Here is an 11,795-nt window from a genome sequence, read left to right on the forward strand (position 1 = left end):
ACCACGTCTTGTAATCACATGATTTCTGATGTGATTAAACCAGCTGATTTTCATACTGCAAGACAAGGAAAACTGTATCAGATTAGTAAGAACGTGCGGTCGAAGAGACGTCCAGAGGGGTACAAAGTTTCACTCTTTGTCTCTTCAGTGTAGGTATTCTGCAGTTTTATTTAAAAGATAAAGCAAAGCGTAATTACCTGTATGGAACGAACATAGGCTATATTTAAATATATTGTAGTATATTATAAAATATATTTAAATAGATTTTAGTTCCATCTATTTCAAGCAAAACATTTCGTTCCGTTGCATATTATGTGATATTTTGTGTCATTTCTTTAATGGTATATACTTATAAAATAATAAAATGAACGGTTTAGTTTATTTAAAGTCATTAAGACCTAATTAATTGACCAATGCGGCATGCTTTTCAAAGCAAAAATTAGTGAGGCGCTATGTATTTCAACAGTGTTATTTGCAGGCGACAGGGCGGCTTACAGTGTTTGAATACCAACCACCAAATCTTACTGCCCTTGCAACCTCCCCCCTTTCTGTTAAATGGCCTTTTGCATTCTTCCGACGAGCTCACCAGGTGGCATTAATCTGCAGGGAAAGACCCCAACAACGCGCTCTGTAAAGACCTCCTTCAGATTTGTATTTAGTCATTAAACATTGATTCACGCGGCAGTATGAATGTGGCTCGGCAGGCACAGATTTTCTTTTTATACTGATTTTAAAATAAAGCCTGTTCCTGGCGGTGTTGTCACAAAAGCAGCACTGTACAGTATGTCAGTATAGCTGACCCAGTCGGATGAGCGTGAGTATCACATTATCACTAAGGTTATTGTGCAAGCCTTTAATTCTCTAAAGTATAGGTAGACCTATTCCACAAAGGATGTATTCAAAAGTATTAGGCAGCATTAGGACTTGTGTACATCTTTTTGCACCATATTTTAGTAGACAACTGTGTAGCATCATGCGGGGGGGGGGTCATCATATCATTCTGTGCATGAAAGTAATAGAATTGGACTATAAAGGGTTCTTAGTTTCTGGTCATCAACTCCCCCACTGACAAAAAAAAAAACGCTTTTAAAGAGTCGTAAACTAAATACTGGACACGTGGCTTATCTTCACGGTCGCTGAATGACCAATTCGGCGCCTCAAGCCAAACAATTCTAGGTGTCTTCACACTTAAGATGAGAACAGGTCTATGTCATAAATCCAGCCGACTGGGTGGAATAGCGGACCAGTGGAGAACAAGGGGCTGCGTCGGTATGAGAACAACCAATGAAAAACACTTCACGTGCACTCCGGCACTGCCCAAATTAACCAAACTATCCAATCACAGGGGTAGAGAGAGACCTACAAAAATATGAGCACAACATTGAAACGACGCTCCTGATACGAAATCCAAGGCTCCAATACACAAACCAGTCTTTGAACTGCGATAACCTGGAGATCCAGCCTGTGACCAGCTGGGACAGAGATACCGTTTCGGACACTCTAATACGAGATAACTATTCTAGTGTTTGCCTTGGTGTGGGAGTCCGCTGCGTGAGACGTCTAAAATCCTAAAATACTTGTAATCAAATCTCTAACTTAGCCCGAATTGATCACCGGAGAAAGAGTTGGATAAACATTTGAAGTCGACATAAATTGAAGTATATTCAGTTTATTGAGCTGGCAGTGCCGGAGTATGTGATGGAATATCCCAGACATAACCGGATGAAGAGTGCACATATTGGTGGAGGAATTGCTGTTTCAGTGGAATATCGAAATAGTTAATGACTCTTATTTCTTTGCAAAGATATTTCTTTCATACCCTGAAGTGGAGACGAAACGCAAGGAAAAGGCAGATCCCAGAACCTACCTGACCTTGCCGGCGGGCAAGCTTCGAGCACCTGTATTGTTGAAGACACGGAACAGCTGGAGGAGGCAGCGCAAATCCGTTAAGTATTCAATGAGTAGTGTTGTAATCCTCTTATGAACTCAAAAATAAAAAGACATTCAAATAAAATTTATATTTTGTTTTAAATTAAATGTAAGAACTATTATTGCTTTCAATTGATGCTTTGAGTTAATGAACACTATAGTAGGCCTGTTTGTTTGTATGTGATTTATACAAATTGAGTTTCATAAGGCAATTATCATTCTGCATTTAGAAGCTAGAATCCAAATCTAGCTGTCTTGATAATAGATCATTATTGATAGGTTGTCTGGACTGAAAGAGCGTCTTTACCTTGCAAGAGTGAGAATTGCCTTCTGACCCGAAACTATATACATGAGACTGATTTAACGATGCTTTGATTACCAAATATTAACAAAAGCGAATATGTGTTACTAACAATACCCCTGGTAAGACTAGCCTTAGTCTTAAATAGCTATCCAGAATGCAATTGTAACCTTAAGGGAATCTCCCATAAATTGTGTTGAATCGCTAATCAACCAATGAGAGATAGGAAAGGTGGTCGTTTGAACCTTATTTTCTGTACTGTTTAGTTTAGTTTAGTTAATTCTTCCTTTCTGTATTATCTTAGTTTAGTTGTTGCACCTTTAATTTTTCCTTTAGTTTTATTTCTAATAAAACTGTTACTTTGTATTCACTAGAAACGTGGTCTAATCTGATTATTCCGATAAAGGTCGGGTTCTACATGATTTCAATTCAAAACAAGGTATTCAATTCTTACAATTCAAACTAGTCCAAATAAAAATATACCTTACCCACTACAACTGTATTACTTATATAAGTAACTACTAAGTAAATGCACAGTACACAGTGTAAACTGTTATATATTATAGAACCGAGCTACAACTCTCTGGTTCATTGCCCCGTTAAACACCACTGACAGACAGCTTTTGTCAGAGTTTAACCCTCTTTGGCAGATTTTGCCCTGCCACCACTATATATATATATATATATATATATATATATATATATATATATATATATACACACACACACACACACACACAGTACTGTGCAAAAGTGTTAGGCAGGTGTGAAAAAATGCTGTAAAGTAAGAATGCTTTCAAAAATAGACATGTTAATAGTTTATATTTATCAATTAACTAAATGCAAAGTGAGTGAACAGAAGAACAATCTAAATCAAATCCATATTTGGTGTGACCACCCTTTGCCTTCAAAACAGCATCAATTCTTCTAGGTACACTTGCACAAAGTCAGGGATTTTGTAGGCATATAGTCAGGTGTATGATTAAACAATTATACCAAACAGGTGCTAATGATCATCAATTCAATATGTAGGTTGAAACACAATCATTAACTGAAACAGAAACAGCTGTGTAGGAGGAATAAAACTGGGTGAGGAACAGCCAAACTCAGCTAACAAGGTGAGGTTGCTGAAGACAGTTTACTGTCAAAAGTCATACACCATGGCAAGACTGAGCACAGCAGCAAGACACAAGGTAGTTATACTGCATCAGCAAAGTCTCTCCCAGGCAGAAATTTCAAGGCAGACAGGGGTTGAAGAAGCACAAAGAAACAGGCAACGTGGAGGACCGTAGATGCAATGGTCAGCCAAGGAAACTTACTGCAGCAGATGAAAGACACATCATGCTTACTTCCCTTTGCAATCGGAAGATGTCCAGCAATGCCATCGGCTCAGAATTGGCAGAAAACAGTGGGACCCTGGTACACCCATCTACTGTCTGGAGAAGTCTGGTCAGAAGTGGCCTTCATGGAAGACTTGCGGCCAACAAGCCATACCTCCGACGTGGAAACAAGGCCAAGCGACTCAACTATGCACGAAAACACAGGAACTGGGGTGCAGAAAAATGGTAGCAGGTGCTCTGGACTGATGAGTCAAAATTTGAAACATTTGGCTGTAGCAGAAGGCAGTTTGTTTGCCGAATGGCTGGAGAGAGGTACACGAATGAGTGTCTGCAGGCAACAGTGAAGCATGGTGGAGGTTCCTTGCAAGTTTGGGGTTGCACTTCTGCAAGTGGAGTTGGGGATTTGGTCAGAATTAATGGTAATGCTGAGAAGTACAGGCAGATACTTATCCATCAAGCAATACCAGCAGGGAGGCATCTGATTGGCCCCAAATTTATTCTGAAGCATGACAACGACCCCAAACATACAGCGAAAGTCATTAAGAACTATCTTCAGCGTAAAGAAGAACAAGGAGTCCTGGAAGTGATGGTATGGCCCCCACAGAGCCCTGATCTCAACAGCATCAAGTCTGTCTGGGATTACATGAAGAGGGAGAAGCAATTGAGGCTGCCTAAATCCACAGAAGAACTGTGGTTAGTTCTCCAAGATGTCTGGGCCAACCTACCTGCCGAGTTCCTTCAAAAACTGTGTGCAAGTGTACCTAGAAGAATTGATGCTGTTTTGAAGGCAAAGGGTGGTCACACCAAATATTTTATAACCATTTGATGTAGATTTTTCTTCTGTTCACTCACTTTGCATTTTGTTAATTGATAAATATAAACTATTAAAATGTCTATTTTTGAAAGCATTCTTACTTTACAGTATTTTTTCACACCGGCCTAAAACTTTTGCACAGTACTGTATATACAGTGCATTGCAAAAGTATTTAGACCCCTGACCAATTCTCTCATATTACCAAATTACAAATGGTACATTGAAATTTAGTTCTGTTTGATATTTTATTTTTAAACACTGAAACTCAGAATCAATTATTGTAAGGTGACATTGGTTTTATGTTGGGAAATATTTTTAAGAAAAATAAAAAAATGAAATATCTTGCTTGCATAAGTTTTCAACCCCTGTGCTGTGGAAGCTCCCAGTTTGCACCGATGAAAGAAATTGCCCTACCGAGGACACAGTTACCTTACCTTTGGCCTCCACCTGTGAACCACTAAAGTTGCTGTCACATTTTCTGGATAAAAACCCCACTGTTGAAGGATCATTGGTAAGGCTGTGAATCTGAAGGAAAATGAAGACCAAAGAGCATTCTACAGAAGTTAGAGATAAAGTAATACAAATGCATAGATAAGGGAAAGGGTACAAAATAATATCCAAGTGTTTGGATATCCCAGTGAGCACAGTTGGATCAATAATCAGGAAGTGGAAGCTGCATCACACCACCCAGGCACTGCCAAGAAAAGGCCGTCCCTCAAAACTCAACGCTCAAACAAGAAGGAGACTTGTGAGAGAAGCCACAAAGAGGCCAACAATCACTTTGAAGGAGCTACAGAGTTCAGTGGCTGGGAGTGGAGTAATGGTGCACCAGTCAACCATATCAAAAGCTCTGCATAACACTGGCCTGTATGGGAGGGTGGCAAGAAAGAAGCAGTTACTCAAAAAGTACCATCTGAAAGCATGTCTGGAGTTTGCCAGAAAGCATGAGAGTGACCCAGCTACGATGTGGGAAAAAAGGTTTTGTGGTCAGATGAGACCAAGATAGAGCTTTTTGGCCAAAACTCAAAGCGCTATGTGTGGCGCAAACCTAACACTGCCCATGCCTCAAGACACACCATCCCTACAGTGAAGTACGGTGGTGGCAGCATCATGCTGTAGGGATGCTTCTCATCAGCAGGGACTGGGCATCTTGTTACAATTGAAGGAAGAATGGATGGAGCAAAATACAGGAAAATACTACGAGAATCGGCTTCAGTCTGCTAAAAAAACTGGTTTGGGATGAAATTCACCTTTCAGCAGGACAATTACACCAGTCTTGGAAAACTTTCCATTTATATGAATACTGGACTGTAGTGCTAGGCGCCCTAGCAGACTGTAGTGTCCCTACCACTGCATCTATCAAACCTTGTCTGGATAGATGGCTCTGTTCAATGGCCAGACCCAGAGTTGGAGCTGGGCTGAGTTTGGGTGCCATAATAACCCCTCCGCTTGGCTGAGGAGGTCCTTGCGTAGCGAGCGCTGCCACAGTTGACCTCTCGAACAGTCTTGTTAGAGAGGAGAGCAAACCAGGGGTGCCTTGGCCAAATGGGTGCTACCAGCAAAACCTGTCCTCTCTCCACACTGATCAGGGATAATAGCGGTAGTGGAGGGAGCACATACAAGAGCCCCTGTGGCCAGGGGTGAGCTAGTGTGTCTACTCCCAGGGGGCCCCTGTTTCTCTCCATAGAGAACCATAGGGGGCAATGAGTGGACTCGGCTGTGGCAAAGAGGTCAACTTGAGCAATAAGAAACCTCTCCCAAATCTGTTTCACCACCTGAGGGTGCAGTCTCCACTCCAAGCTGTCTGGAACCCCTCTGAACAGGAGGTCTGCTGTTGTTGTCCGCATGGGGGAGGTGAACCGTCCTGATGGAACACAAGTTTCTGTGCGTCCAGGACAGGAGTCTGTGCGCTGCGTGGTGAAAGCCCAGCAAGTGCAGGCCGCCTTGGTAGTTTATGTAGGCTACCACTGTAGTGTTGCCAGTCCAGACCAGCACATGTTTGTGCACTAACTGCTAGTGAAAATGAGATAATGCCATGGCTACTGCTTACAGCTCTTGGGCATTTGTGTGCGCTTGCTGCCAATGTCCCTTCCACTGACCTCTTATTCCCCTTCCATTCCAGTCCGCTCCCCAGCCCAGGCTGGAGGCATCCGTAGTGACAACTTCCCTTCTGTGAGGAGAGCCGAGGGGAGATCTGAGGCGCAGATTGTCGGGACGGAGCCACCACTCCAGTGTCTTCCAGCATTGTCGACACTCGCACCCCGCAGCCTGAGTGGAGCCAGTGCTGCATCCATGCACTTTGAAAATGTGCGGGACGCCAGTGAGAAGCCAAACGGCAGCACGCAGAATTCAGACACGTTGCCTTGAAAGGTGAAGCGCAGATATTTTCTGAGCGCGGGATGGATTGGGACATGGAAGTAGGCGTCTTGCGGGTCGATCGATGTGAACCAGTCGCCCAGCTGGGTGGACTGGAGGATATACTGTGTGGTCAACATGTTGAACTTCCTTTGTTTGAGGAACGTGTTGAGGACCCTGAGGTCCAGAATAGGTCTGAAACTGCCATCCCTCTTAGGCACCAGGAAGTACCTGGAGTAGTAGCCACTGAGAGTATCGCTTGGTTTTACCAAGTGCACAGCGTTCTTCTGTTGAAGATTGGCGATCCCCTATCGAGCGAGAATCGCGCAGGCTGGTTCGACGATGATAAGGAGCACACCCTTGAAGGGGGGAGGGCCTAAGCGGAATTGCAGAGCGTGTCTCATTGTCGATAGCACCCAGGAGTCCTGGTAGAAACTTGCCCAAAGAGACTTGCGGTTGTAATTGCTGCCAAAGGTGCTTCCACCAAATATTGAGTTGACAGGTCTGGATTCTTATGCAATCAACAGTTTTTTTTCTCTTTAGCTCTTGCTGACATTTACTGTAACTCATCTTACCCTTAGAAGTCTTCAGTTTGAGCATTCAAGTTTTGAATAAAATAAAGTTTAAAAAAATGTGTATGCATCATTTTGTAATTTCACAAAATGGGACACCATAGGAAGGGTCTGAATACTTTTGCAAGGCACTGTGTATATATATAGTGTGTATATCACAAGTTTACAGAGTACAGATTTAAAAAAAAGTCTTCCTTTAAAATTGGAAGAATGATTATTTCAATTCTTCTCTGCTAAATTCTCAAATATTTAAAATGAGGTCCGGTGGGGATATTGAATAAGAGGAAAGCGGGTGGGGGGCGTGGGGAGATCAGATCAAGAATTAGTCTTCCAAAACATTCAGATGTTTTGCTTGGATCTGATGAATTGCTATTTCCTGGTTTGTTCCTACACAAGCAGATGGAGAAGCCTTGTGCGTTCTTGGAGAAACTGCAGAGCTGTTCAAGGATGTACTGTAAGGATGTGTGTAAGGAATCCTATTAAAAACTAGATTACCATTAATATTTAAACAATGCCCTCCCACAAGGATGTCTATATTCAAAACTAGGTACCTGAAAAATAATTTTGTTTCCATCATAATCTTCAGTTTGCCACCTCGTTCTACTGATTGGAGCACAGGGGTTTGTTAGAAGAGGCACTAGCTGGCCGATCTCTTTTATCCTAAACTGCAGGACAGCAGACTCCTTCAGATCAACACAAACCCCAGGTGACAGCTGTTTCAAGGACAGCGGAATGCTCAATGACTTGTCTGTCTGTATACAAAGTGAAATAGCAGAAGCTGCTCTTCTGAACACTCGCCTCCTTCTGTAGGATTGTCTCATACATCTGCACCATGTCTTTGTAATTGTCGTAACTGCAGTACAGGGTAATTCGGATTATCTCGTTCCATAGTGGACCTGCCGTACTGGAAGAAGTCCTGGAGCTGAAATATCCTCTCCTCTCAGAAGTCTTTGTGAAGGAAGAGGATGACGGAGAGGGAGGGGTACAACAAGGTCTTCCTGCAGTACTTTTCAGAGTGTTTTATTGGTGTCACATGCTCGGACACATGGAACAGGTGCAGGTCTGGGCTCACCCGCTTCAGCAGGAGGTCAAGGCTCTGCTGCAGAAGGAAGGACTCTCCAGGGTTGGAGAGAAGGTGCATTGTCATCAAAAGCAGATCCTGGCTCTCCACAACTATGAAGTCACCTTTTAAAAGACAGCACAAAAGTCACTAGGAAGGTTTTAAGAGTGTAAAAAAAAAAAAAAAAAAAAAACACACAGATTTGTTATTCAGTAGTTTTTATACTAAGGTGGCCAAACAATTTCACCTTACAGCCTGTATACCATAAATACTTCCCTAAAACGTATTTTTTCCTAGTGTCCAAGGGTTTCTTTTCTACAGTAAACACCACTTCTGTTGGATTTTGTATCATAGAAGGACTCTGAAATGTATTTAAAGCATGTTCTAAATTAATTGTCATTTTATTTTCAGAAAATTGTTTAATTTTCTACTCATTCAGAAAAGAGCTAGCTTTCTCCTCTTGCCTACCAGTGATAAAACAAGCTAGTGTAGATGTTCTTAATTCATCCTTGGTATATACATAGCCATCATATTTGTTTTTTTTTCTGTTTGTAGTTGCTTTGTTTGTGTCTGTAAACTACAACCATTTATTGTTTTTAGTTCAGCTTTTTATTTGTTTTACCACTGTACCCCAAGTTTTTTTTTTTTTTTTTTAAATCATTTAAATCAGTTATTTTCAGCATAGCAGCACACCCCCCAAAAAAATAAATAAATGAAGAAATACTAACTGTTTGTGGAGGATATTTTACTGCAGTCTAATCTAGGGGAAAAAACGAATAAATATAATGAAAGCAGGTGTACAATAAAGAACTAGGGGCAAGTTTGGAGTACTGAAAATAAAGTCATTATTACTTTGAACTTTGATAAGAAACTAAACATGCTGCGTGCATTGGCAATAAAGGTCGATTATGTGAGATATTATGCATTGCATATAACAAAAATAATACACTGAAAGCACATTTCAAAACTCTCTCTCTCTCTCTCTTTTGGGTCTCCTGACCTTTCACCTGATATTCTGATTGGATGGTCAGTTTATAACCTTTAATTAAATTAGTAGAGTTCATTCTGGTGGCTGAATGCATGGTGTAATACTGGATCCAATAGTATTCTTTTTTTGGGGGGAAAGGCTTTTATTTCTCGAATGCATCATCAAGTTAGTTTGTTACCGTTTGTGTTATACCCCTTTAGCACTACACCTTATAAAAAATACTTTAAAAAAAACAAAAACAAAAAAACAAACAGATTTAACCCACTGCGAAGGGGCTTAATACATTGTGGCATCAAACTAGATAGACATCATTAGAACAATGCAAGGCTTGTTCATATACAATTATACTAGCCCAGAATTAATGCAAATTTTTATGCGACCTTTTTTTTTTTTAAATGAATAACTTAGAAAGCTATATATAAAAAAAAAAAAAAAAAAAAAAAAAAAAAAAAAAAAAAAGGCTCGGATAGAAATGTTCGTTTTAAAGTGTCGAGCCAAAAAGTAAGGTTTCAGACAAAAACGTTATTCTTTTCAGCAAGTCTCCAAAAGGGGGTGTTGTTTTGAATTATTGTAGTTCCCAAGGTAACTTATTTACAAGTTACAATTTAATCGGTTTATTACCCAAATTAAATCTAACTTTATAGTTTTTTTTTTTTTTTTTTTTTTTTAACATATTCAGTAAAAACACCAATAGATAAATAAATAAAATAAAATGCATCCAGAATGCTTGTGCTTTTTAATTTTACGAAAATCACATCACGAGCGTAGGTTTCTGCCAAGATACCCTGTCTCTTCTAGAAATATCCCAATACGTTTGAGTGCATATTGGTTGTGGAAATTCGATCATTTTGTTATCTTTGCTAAGAACTGTTATTTACATCTGAAAATGCATACGGATGTGTTTACAGCTACAACATTCACCACGGTCTGTTTTTATTTTTCGTCCTGAAAGACACATGATAATGTATCACCAAAGGTTTGTCTAAAAAGTTGTACTGCGTTCTACGCAAGTTGTTCACTGTATTCAAATTCGTAGCTGTCACATGCAGGGTTTGTGCCGATATGAAGCGCTGCGACTTTTCTGTTTACTGTGTAAGAGCCAGGGGCTTGTAGCATGCCGGTAGACCAGCAGCAACCGAGAGATCTGCCTAGATACAAACAAACCAACCACACACCTCAAGACAGCATACACTTTTAATAAAACAAAATTCACCTACTCTGCAGTCTCCGCTCCCGAATCCGCGCCGTTATCTTCTGCGGCAGGTTTCAGTCGAATTTCTCTCCTAACCCCCGTCCCCCTCCACCCCCCGGGCGTCTCAGCCTATGTTTACCGGGCTCACTGCCAAGCAAATACAGCGCTACTCGATTTCTGCAGGAGACCTGAAACGTGACGTCTTTCGCTCAGGTGTAATGCACTCCTGATTTCTTTTCATATGCAGCCCTCTGTTTGTGATTATAGCTGCTGTACTGGCGGACGAGACAGTCGTCATTTTAAATACAGCTCTCACAATGCCAGAATTATTCAAACAACTGGGCGGGGGGCGGAGCCGCGAGCGGGAGAACGCGGGGGAATGTCTGAGCGGCGAGAGACTGCGAGAGACGGAGAACTGACTGAGTGCTTATCGACAAAGCAGAGTGCGGTGTAAAAGAGAGAGATACAGCCGTTTATTGTTTTGGCGTGAACCCCGGCCCAAATAGGGTTCCGCTGTGTTATTAAAAAAAAAAAAAAAAAAGTACGTCGAACCTCATCTGGTCTCTCCCCGAGTCTGTCTCACCCCCATCAGCTAACACAAGTGGGGTACAGATTATTTTATTAATATTATAGACAAACGTGAACAATAAAAATCAATTGGGGGGATTTTTTTTAGATTCAGCTTAACCCACCTAAAAAAAAAATATCTAAGTCGAATGGTGGATATATATAACATATACATCACCACACACACACCCAACACTAAGATCAGGTTAAGTATAAAACCATAATGGATACGGTTTTAATATTAGAGTAAACCATGTAGTATGAACTCTCATTTGGCTCTCATTGTCTCGAAGATTCAGAGTCGTATTGCTTTATTATTATTATTATTATTAATAATAATAATAATAATAATAATAATGGCAGAAAAAACATGACCAAAAACACGTCATATGTTCAAAAACATGCATGCAGATAAATCTTAGTCTAAACACGTGTCACATACAGTATTGTGAGAGTTAAACAACTCCCCTGAGCCAAAATAAATGGTAAACTTAACAAGGCACAGTAAGGACTTGGATCCTTAAAACTGAACAAAGCCGAAGCTTGCGTTCATTATGGTCTGCTGTTTCACTTACGTGGAAAGGATTTCTTGTCGTCAAACCGTATTAACATCTCATATCTTGATTTTGGTATCCTTGCAGTATTTAAGTAGGCTACCACAAAAAAGTATCTCTTCA

At 40.7% G+C, this 11,795-nt stretch overlaps 1 pseudogene; it reads right to left on the minus strand.

Annotated features, from left to right (window-relative positions):
* Window positions 1–7,476: 7,476 nt before the first annotated feature.
* On the minus strand, window positions 7,477–11,730 carry LOC121323449 (annotated as a pseudogene).
* Between the last annotated feature and the right edge of the window lie 65 nt (window positions 11,731–11,795).

This window comes from Polyodon spathula, chromosome 11 (genome assembly GCF_017654505.1).
Source record: "Polyodon spathula isolate WHYD16114869_AA chromosome 11, ASM1765450v1, whole genome shotgun sequence".
Classification (NCBI taxonomy): domain Eukaryota; kingdom Metazoa; phylum Chordata; class Actinopteri; order Acipenseriformes; family Polyodontidae; genus Polyodon; species Polyodon spathula.